This window comes from Alosa alosa, chromosome 1, assembly GCF_017589495.1.
Source record: "Alosa alosa isolate M-15738 ecotype Scorff River chromosome 1, AALO_Geno_1.1, whole genome shotgun sequence".
NCBI classification, from domain to species: Eukaryota; Metazoa; Chordata; class Actinopteri; order Clupeiformes; family Clupeidae; genus Alosa; species Alosa alosa.
The window spans coordinates 44,263,916-44,273,915 of NC_063189.1; the positions used below are offsets into that span (position 1 = coordinate 44,263,916).

The window sequence follows — 10,000 nt, forward strand, 5'->3', positions numbered from 1 at the left end:
TCATAACACGCCGCATAAATCTGTAACGAGGCCCAAGCCCTGAGGTGAAACTTAATGTAGTGTGTGTGTGTGTGTGTGTGTGTGTGAGAGAGAGAGAGAGAGAGAGAGAGAGAGAGAGAGTGTGTGTGTCAGTGTGTGTGGGTGTGTGTGTGTGCATGTGTGAATATGGGTGTTAGAGAGAAAAGAGAGAGAGAGAGAGAGAGAGAGAGAGAGAGGAGTGTGTGTGTGGTCAGGGTGACAGCTAGGACAGGGTGGTGGTTAAGGAAGAGACAGGCGCTCTACAAAGCCATCAGGACTCCATTACTAAAGTCATTGATTGTGTACGGATGAATTAAAGAGCTGGAATCAAGAGGCACTCTCTCCGTCCTTACACAGGGGCCACTGCACACACACACTTCCACTAAATATGTGTACTATGAAGATATGAATATGAGATATGAATATGATAATAGGACACTCACACTTCCTAAGTGCCATTTTGTGCCTAGTGACGTGATTTTGTTGATCCGTCTATGGATTATTAGTGTTCTTGTCAGCAAATGTGTGACTGTGTTTGGGACTGAGAGCCTGAGAGTGTGTGTGTGTGTGTGTGTGTGTGTGTGTGTGTGTGTGTGTGTGTGTGTGTGTGTGTGTGTGTGTGTGAGAGAGAGTGTGTGTGTGTGTGTGTGTGTGTGTGCACCATGCTGACAGCTGAGTTCTGACACACTGTGCTAGCCAGACAGCAGAGACAGACAGCAGTCAGGCTGTCCGCTACACGCTGACTCACGCATCCGTCAACACCCACACCGATGAAATGTCAACAGCACAGAACAGCACAGCACAACAACAGCACAGTACAGCACAGCACAGCACAGCACAGATGGAACAACTTCCATTAAGCCACTTTTACTTGTGTCACTTTGTTTCTACTATTATGGATGAGCATTGAGGTAGATGTGTAGATTTAAACTATTGTCCACTTCTTTTGTTTAAGTGGACTGCGTACATACAGATTCAAATATTTGTCTTGGTATGAAAAATGTATAAATCCACAAGCTCATGTACTGTAGAATGAAGAATCTGCATGTTGTAGAGTAGACATTGGTGAGTTGTTTACACCCACGACTACAGGCTTGTGGTCGTTACTGAGACACAGTGTTAAACCTCTTCTGTCCAGTACAAGTAACTGTTACAGGGTTTACTGCTTTCCAATTCATTACTTGGAGCAATCGAATTGCGTTCTGTAGGGTTTCTGTGTTTCTGTGACCCACACTCCTTTACAACTGACACCTCCTTCCATTTGGTTCTTGTTTTCCCCTTTTTCTCTTTATCTTTGTCTTTGTCTCACTCTCTCTCTCTCTCTTTCTCTCTCTCTCTCTCTCTCTGTGTCCCTCTCTCCATTGGTCTTCTTCTTTTTCTCCCTCTCTCCCTCTGACTCTCATTTTAACACTCCTGTGCTTTATCTGTTTTCCTCTCCCTCTCTCTCTCTCTCTCCCTCTCTCTCTCTCTCTCTCTCTCTCTCGCTCGGCAGTGAGTGATGGCTAGAGGGAGACAGAGAGATAAATCCTGGGGGCTGTAGGGGGGGGCGGGGGTTACGTGTGCGGTGCTTGTCAGCGCGTTAAAGATGATTAATGCGGGATGCCCCCCTCTGACGGACCCTGGAGCAGCGGGCGGCGGGGACTCCGTTTAATCTGTGGCACCACCGGGAGCGGGCGCGCGGGAGGAGGGCAATAACAAGGAAATAGGACTGACAGAACTTTTTAGTGCTGAGATTCCTCACCCAAATGCCATGCGGCACAGAGGAGGGGAGCGCCGAGGAGAGGGCGAGTGGGAGGGGGGGATGAGGAGGAGAGAGGTGGAGAAGAGGCCCGTGGTTCTGACAGGCCTGATTGAGCACAGGCCTGATCACTTCTAATGCGCCAAGATGGATCATCTCATCTCTCTCTCACCATCTCTCTCTCTTTCTCCTTCTGCCTCACATACAGTACTCTCTCTCTCTCTCTCACACACACACACACACACCTATCCATTCTTTTTATCGTTCGTTTTGATCTCTGCCATTGTGCACCTTTATCAGGGCATGCCACTTAGCTGCTCTCTTCTCCCTCCTTCCCTGATAGCCTTGCTAATGAGAGCCACAGGTACAGTGTGTGCACTACCCCCCCCCCCCAACCCAATCCTTCAGGGCGTGCAAAATGCTTTCATTATTTAAAGGCCGCCCTCCCTCAGCAGCAACCTTTCCCTAACCTCCCTGATAGGACAATTAGAGCCTGATGAGTTTGAAAGCTCGATGAGCGACACCCAACTCATACATGGGATGGGCAGCTTGAAGGAAAGAAGAGAGAGAGAGAGAGAGAGAGAGAGAAATGGAATGGAATTAGGGGAGGAGAGAGAGAGATAGAATGGGAGAGGATAAAGGGGAGATGAGAACGGAAGAAGAGAGGAGAGGGAGAGAGAGGGAGAAGGGAAAGGTGTCTCTTGTTTGATAACGTGAGAGGGAGCGGGGAGGGCTGGTTGTGCGCCCCTATCCACAGGGGCTCTGATGCCTCGCTGCTGCTCAAACCTCCTAACATGTTGTTTTACACGAGCTGCCACACTTTTTTTCCCCCCTGCTCTCCACAGAAGCCGTGGCGCCCCCTGCCAACACCCCCCCCCCCCCCTCCTCAGCGCGTTGGCAGCCTGCCACCAGCCGCCCCAGCTGGGCCTGTAAGCCGTCTGCAGCCCCTCTCATTTAACCATGCAGCATAACTCAAACAGCATGGGCCTATTCATTTAACCTCTCAAAGGCATTAAAACCCTATACACTTACATATCAGTGTCAGTTGCCATAAAAACACTCACACGTGGACATATACTGTACAGTACAGTGGTGGCGGAGGGTTTTTTTTTTTTTCTTTCTGATATGATTTTTTATATAAAATGTTTTCCAGCAGAAAAAAAACACTGAGTTGCGGATTATTTGTGAGAGTCTTGTGGCAGAAAAGTGGGTCTGCCATGTGGCTGTTGCTCATTTGGTTTAATGTGCACATGTGATGCTAATCATTTAGAGTTAATGAGAGCAATAAGGAGAGGAGGGGAGAAGAGAGGAGGAGAGAGGGAGAGGGAGAGGAGAGAGGTGGAGAAGAGGCCGTGGTTCCTGACAGGCCTGATTGAGCACAGGCCTGATCACTTCTAATGCGCCAAGATGGATCATCTCATCTCTCTCTCACCATCTCTCTCTCCCTTCCTGCTTCTGCCTCACATACAGTACTCTCTCTCTCTCTCACACACACACACACACACACCTATCCATTTTTTTTATCGTTCGTTTTGATCTCTGCCATTGTGCACCTTTATCAGGGCATGCCACTTAGCTGCTCTCTTCTCCCTCCTTCCCTGATAGCCTTGCTAATGAGAGCCACAGGTACAGTGTGTGCACTACCATCCCCAACCCAATCCTTCAGGGTGCAAATGCTTTTATTTTTAAAGGTCAGCCCTCCCTCAGCAGCAACCTTTCCCTAACCCTCCTGATAGGACAATTAGAGCCTGATGAGTTTGAAAGCTCGATGAGCGACACCCAACTCATACATGGGATGGGCAGCTTGAAGGAAAGAAGAGAGAGAGAGAGAGAGAGAGAGAGAGAGAGAAATGGAATGGGAGTGGGGGGAGAGAGAGATAGAATGGGAGAGGATAAAGGGAGTGAGAACGGAAGAGAGAGAGGGAGAGAGAGAGAGGGAGAGAGGGAGAGAAAGGTGTCTCTTGTTTGATAACGGTGAGGAGCAGGCGGGAGCGGCTGGCGTTGTGCCGCTCCCTATCCACAGGGCTCTGATGCTCGCTGCTGCTCCGACACTCCTAACATGTTGTTTTACGAGCTGCCACGCTTTTTCCCCCCCGCTCTCCACAGAAGCCGTGGCGCCCCCGCCAACACCCTCCCTCGCGCGTTGGCAGCCTGCCACCAGCCGCCCCAGCTGGGCCTGTAAGCCGTCTGCAGCCCCTCTCATTTAACCGCGCGCAGCATAACTCAAACAGCATGGGCCTATTCATTTAACCGCCTCCAAAGGCATTAAAAAACCCTATACACTTACATATCAGTGTCAGTACCATAAAACACTCACACGTGGACATATACTGTACAGTACAGTGGTGGCGGAGGGTTTTTTTTTCTTTCTGATATGATTTTTATATAAAATGTTTTCCAGCAGAAAAGAAACACTGAGTTGCGTGGATTATTTGTGAGAGTCTTGTGGCAGAAAAGTGGGTCTGCCATGTGGCTGTTGCTCATTTGGTTTGATGTGCACATGTGATGCTAATCATTTAGAGTTAATGAGAGCAATAAGGGAGAGGAGAGGAGAAGAGAGGAGGAGAGGAGAGGAGAGGAGAGAGGGTGGAGGCATGTGTGTTTCCTGACTGAGGTTTCCTACATCTGTTGCGGGTACTGTTCTTGAGGGTTCTTGTGAACATATATGTGTTCTGTGCGGGAATGTGGAATGTGTGTACTGTATCTCTGCATGTGAACATGTGTGTGTGAGAGTAGTGTGTGGCCGTGTGTGTGTTCAGTCAGAGTACTGTATCAAGGCTTTATGCAGTGGAGTTGGGCTCTCTTTAAATCACTGGCGAGAGAACAAAGGCTCTAGCAAAGGCCTCAGATGAGGAGAACAGAGTCTTTTTATAGAGCTGAGCTCAAGTTATGTACTGTTGTATGTTTGTGTGTGTGTGTGTGAGTGTGTGTGTGTGTGTGTGCTGTATGTGTGTGTGTGGTGGACTGCCTGCTGAGCTTGCCTGAGAGCTGCCCAGTGTATACCAACTCCCATCGCCTTCATCCTGAACAACCCTCTCCAACACTCCTATCTGCCTGCCGATTGGCCTGCCGACACTCTAATGTTTTACTGTGCTTAAGCCATCTTAACCAGTGGGGAAACTCACATATACATGAGTATGTCCATTATGCTGTTTATGTTTCTAAATTAAGAAATCAGTCCGTAATGCTGATTACATTTCTAAAAAACAAATAAAACAATGTGATACTGTGTTTTTACAGTCAGTCAGTTTAGCAGTTTCTATAAAACACTTATATCACAAATACACCTTCTGTACAGTCTGGGTCTCTTTGGATAAGAACACTGACTTCTCTAGTTAAAGAGACACCAGGCAACGTTTTCGTGTTAATTACTCATCTTCGTAACTCGGTATATGGTTAAATGACTCATTACAGGGAGTATGAAGGCTCTCTCGCCCGCCCCTACTGCCTGTAGGAAGAATATCCCACTTGCAAGTTCAGTGTATCGTACCCGCCGACTGAAGCAGGATCAGTTTACATCCTGCATCCACAGCACAGAGGCAGGCTAACGAAACGCTAGCGATTGTTGCAAATGTGTTTATAATGGCAGAGCAGTGAAAAGCAGCGAAAACCCTTGGACGGAAGACGAAAAGAAAAGGAAAAGAGCTTCAGACCGAGCGAGGGGGAGTTTCGTAGAGAAAAAGCATCAGGCTTGCCTGGTGTCCCTTTAATATAAGAACAAAGCATCCCCTAATGGCACTTTACCAACTTCTCTAATGATATCCAGCAGAGGTGCTGAGACAAATTACAGCACATTCTTCTTTTGTTCATTCATTCATTCACTCCCTTTGTTCCTTCTATTTCCCCTTCAGGTGCAATCCTACCTTGGATCAATCAACCCCAATTACAGGCCCACTTCCTTTAGAATGAAGGTCTTTAGTCTTTTGGAAGCCAGCTAACAACGGCTGAATTAGAGATCTCTATATTATCAGGATTGCCTGCGGGGTTCAGTTGTATTCTCTGTGCCTGCGGCACATGTGATGTGTGCATCAGTGAAGGCAGGGTAGAGCTAGCACACAGCCTGCACCTGTCTGTGTGTCCTTGACAGAGGTGTTCGCCTTGTCAAGCTTGTTGCGTTTTCCTTTCTTCTTTTTTTTTCATGCTGGAGGGCTCTCAACATTTCCCGACATGCATCAAGTGATCCTGCCTGCCATGCGTCTCTGTCGCCTCTCTCTCGCTCTCTCTCTTTCTCTCTCCTCTGCCTCCCTCTCTTTTTTTCTCTCCCTCTCCTCTTGTATTTCTATTCTTTCCTTTTCCGTCCCCTCTCCTCGCTGCCCCTTAAACACGCCAACATCAGTAAACAGTGAAATCTCTCAGCCCAAGCTGAATGTGTAACCGCATTAGCCTGCCTGATAACGTCTTCAAATAATGTGCGATAAGGGGAATTTGATTTGATTCACAGGCATTTCCCCTCCTCCGTCTTCTTCCTCCCCCTCCTCCTCCACCCTCCAAAACCACCTCCATCTCATCCTTCTACCATCCCATCCCCAGCTGCCTAAGGCTGTACACCCCCCATGCACATTGCTTCTCTTCACTCTCTCCACACACACACACACACACACACACACACACACACACCCTCCTGTCAGAATGACACTGCCTCGGATGCACAATCAAATAAATCCACCCGGTGCCTGTCAGCCTTCATTTTGGGCCCCTTGGCCCCCTAAATCAATGCAAGGTGAGTCCCCACCAGTCATTTCCATAATGGAAAATATGTGCCTTAAACGCAAAAAGGTGGGGGGAATTAAAAGAATGATGGGATATCGCCACGGGTTTTTGTATGCACATCCACTAGAGAGAAGGTGGCATCTCTTTGTGTGTGTGTGTGTGTGTGTGTGTGTGTGTGTGTGTGTGTGTGTGTGTGTGTGTTTTGTGGTTTATTTTAAGTGAGCGGTGGGTGATTTAAGCCGGCTGGACAGTTACTGGGCTGATTGCCGTAGCGGGGCGAAGGAGAGGGGGATAGGGAGATGTGGGAGGAGGTATGGAGGGGGAATGGAGCGTCTCTGTTCATTTGAGAGGACGTCTGATGAAATGGAACGGGGGTCATCTTCAGTTTGGCACCATGTGCACACACACACACACACGCACGGTGCGTACATCAGCGTGAGCATGGGCTCCATCGCCGTGGAGACGTGTGGCGCAGGGATGGGAGGGGTGGGGGTGTGGGTGCTGCCGTAGGCTGACAGTGATGCATTGTGCTTTTAAACGGCGGTCTCACACGCCCCGCTCAAAGCCGATCACGCCGGCACTTTTGGCGCGGCCCTCCTCTGTCAGGGCTAAAGAGGCAAATGCAATCTCCCCAACCTAGTCCCCTGAAGGGAGGAGAGAGGGGGAGAGAAGGGGAGGGGAGGAGAGAGAGAGAGAGAGAGAGAGAGAGAGAGGGGAAAGAGAGGGGTGGGATGGTTTGACTGCATCTCCTGGTCATGAATCCTGGATTTGCGGGGCGGGGTGTGAGGTTCAAGATGATGGCTTAAGTGCTTTTTACATTTTTATGAAAAAAGGGTGAACGCTGTGCACACTGTGTGTGTGTGTGTGTGTGTGTGAGAGAGAGAGAGAGAGAGAGAGAGAGAGAGAGAGAGAGAGAGAGAGAGAGAGAGAGCAGGGGAAAGGGATGGGGTGGGCTTTAGACATAGAATGGACACACTGCTGACCATAAAAAATGACCCACTTAGGAATGGAAATGCATCTGCTGAATGCAGCTAATTACAGTTCACTTACAGACATTTATGAGTCATATTTTATCAAGCGTGTCTTTTTTCGTGATGAATCGAGTAAATATTAGCATTTGCATGGACACTTTCTTTGACTGTTTAATCCCTTGGGGATGTGTGTGTGTGTGTGTGTGTGTGTGTGTGTGTGTGTGTGTGTGTGTGTGTGTGTGTGTGTGTGTGTGTGTGTGTGTGCGTGTGGAGAGGGTGGCTATCAGGTTTGGGGTGACACAAACCATTTTCTGATGCACATAATGGCTGCATCTTTTCCTGGAGAGTGTTTGCTTGGTGGGGTGAAGCAGGTGGGGGCCTCAGTGTTTATAGGCCTCAGTGTGTGCGTGTTTGTTTGTGTGTGTGTGTGTGTTTTTTTTTTTCTGGAGGGTATGTTGAGTGTGTGGTTGTACTGGTGGGTGTGGGTGCCGACGGTAGTGACAGCTGTTTATTCAATCAATCACCTTGTCGCCAGTCTAGCAGCGCAGCAGGCCCCAAGATTGAGTTTTGCCTCACAGGGGAGAATGGAGCAAATTAATAGACCATTACCCAGGCACTGACCCAGGAAATGAGGGTGACACTGTCGGGTTAGATCTGCCAGCTTGCCTGCTGCTCTCTCCCCTCTCTCTCTCTCTCTCTCTCTCTCTTTATCCCTTATCTCCATCTCTTCCTCCCTCCATTTTTTCTCCTCTCCATTGGTGATGGAAGAGATGGAGGGGGTTAAACACAGACAGTGCCCCTGCCCCACTCCCCACCCACCTCCTACTCATCCCCCAGCATCCACCACCGTCCCTGGGGGGGGTTGCGCCATTACAGCCCTGCCAGCCGCACTGGTGTGTGAGGAGGGAGCCGGGCTGGGGTGAGGGTATCTCCACTTGAGCGTGGATGGAGAGCACCAGAGCACACACTCAAAGACACCAGCCACGCCTGCGAGCAGGGAGCGAGTCGGTGGCAGGACAGTGGTGGGGTGGAGGGAGGTAAAAAGGTGGAGGGGGTTAGAGTCAGGTTGTTTCCCCAGAGGAGGTGCACTCCAAAGGGGGGAGGGAGGTTTTAGGGGTGATGGCCCATCCATCAATCAGAAAGTTCCACCAGCTGAGAGGGGGGGTGGGTGTGTGTGTGTGTGTGTGTGGGGGGAGAGGATGGAGGAGGCAGAGGAGTAAACTCCTGTCTTCTATCCCTTGAGGATACCTGAAGACATCCCACTGATCATCTAACCTTCCCTCGTGCCACCGCTGAGCCTCTGCACCCCATTCATATTCATTCAGAACCTGTGCCAATGGGGTACGTCTGTGGGGCATATCTATGTCATATCTGTTTTCCCTGATTTCTAGACAGCTGTGTATCACGTGTATTACAACAAAAACCTTACACCTTCAGAACTATGGTGACACAGGCCCACAGTTCACGCACAGTGCAATAGCACATGACTTCATTGTTTTGATGCGATTCCCCTGCTCTCTCCCTCTGATGCCAGTGATGTGGTGAGTAGTGAGTGACAGAGAGTGATGCTCCAGACACGTGTCCTGACAGAGAGTGCCCGCTCCCTGTCTGCGCATCCCCGCCTGTGGTTAAGCACGGAGGACCGCTAATGGTCCTCCGTCTCAGCCTGTCCATCAGTAGAGAGGCAGGACGCTAATGCAAACACAAAACCCTTCTCATCATAGCACTCATCACGGCCTTCACGATCAGAAACCTATCCCCATGAGGTCTTCACCATCTTCAGCCTCTTTATGCCCATTTCTCCAGTATCTCTCTGTGTGTGTGTGTGTGTGTGTGTGTGTGTGTACGTGTGTGTGTGTGTTTATGTGTGTGTGTGTTTGTGTGTCTGTCTGCCTCCCCCTTCTTCCCCCCTCCTCTGCTCTCATATGCTCAAGAGGGGGAATTCATTACTGGAGCCAATTTACTGTTTATACTCTGATGTTTTAACTAATTAGCGCTAATGGTGACACCCAGCAGCCGCTGGAGTTAATAGAATTCAGACGGTGGGGGAGAGAGAGAGAGAGAGAGAGAGAGAGAGAAAGGGACAGAGAGAGAGAGAGAGAAAGGGACAGAGAGAGGACGCAACTCTGCCAGAGAGGAGAGGAACTGTCACCACGGTGACCGATGTCGTCACCCGCCCCTCTCCTCTCCCTGTATTAACATCTCACCTGTCACCACAGCAGGAACATTACACAGCCTCCATGACACAAGGACACTTACACACACACACACACACACAAGATGAAATATAGAAGTGCCAAGCACTTGAGCTGAACACCTCAAAGCAAATATAATTGCCTTTCAATTTCAGTCTAATATTAAATATCCCCTGGCTGTTTTGAAACGTGTCCTGTTGGACATAGCAGTAAAACTATTTATTAAGGATTCATTGGTGCCCAAGAAGTGAACCCTCCAATTTAGAGTAAAAAAGAAAAAGTAAGAGAAGAGGCAGAGGAGAAACCCTTACGTTAGAGGCCATAAAATCTGCATGAGACTGTAAAGGCTTAATGATTTTAAAGTTACA

At 49.1% G+C, this 10,000-nt stretch overlaps 1 protein-coding gene across 10 annotated transcripts in view; it reads right to left on the bottom strand.

Moving 5' to 3' along the window:
* The window catches only part of rnf220a (ring finger protein 220a), a 135,970-nt gene that overhangs the window by 35,558 nt on the left and 90,412 nt on the right, over nt 1–10,000 (bottom strand). The window lies entirely within an intron of this gene.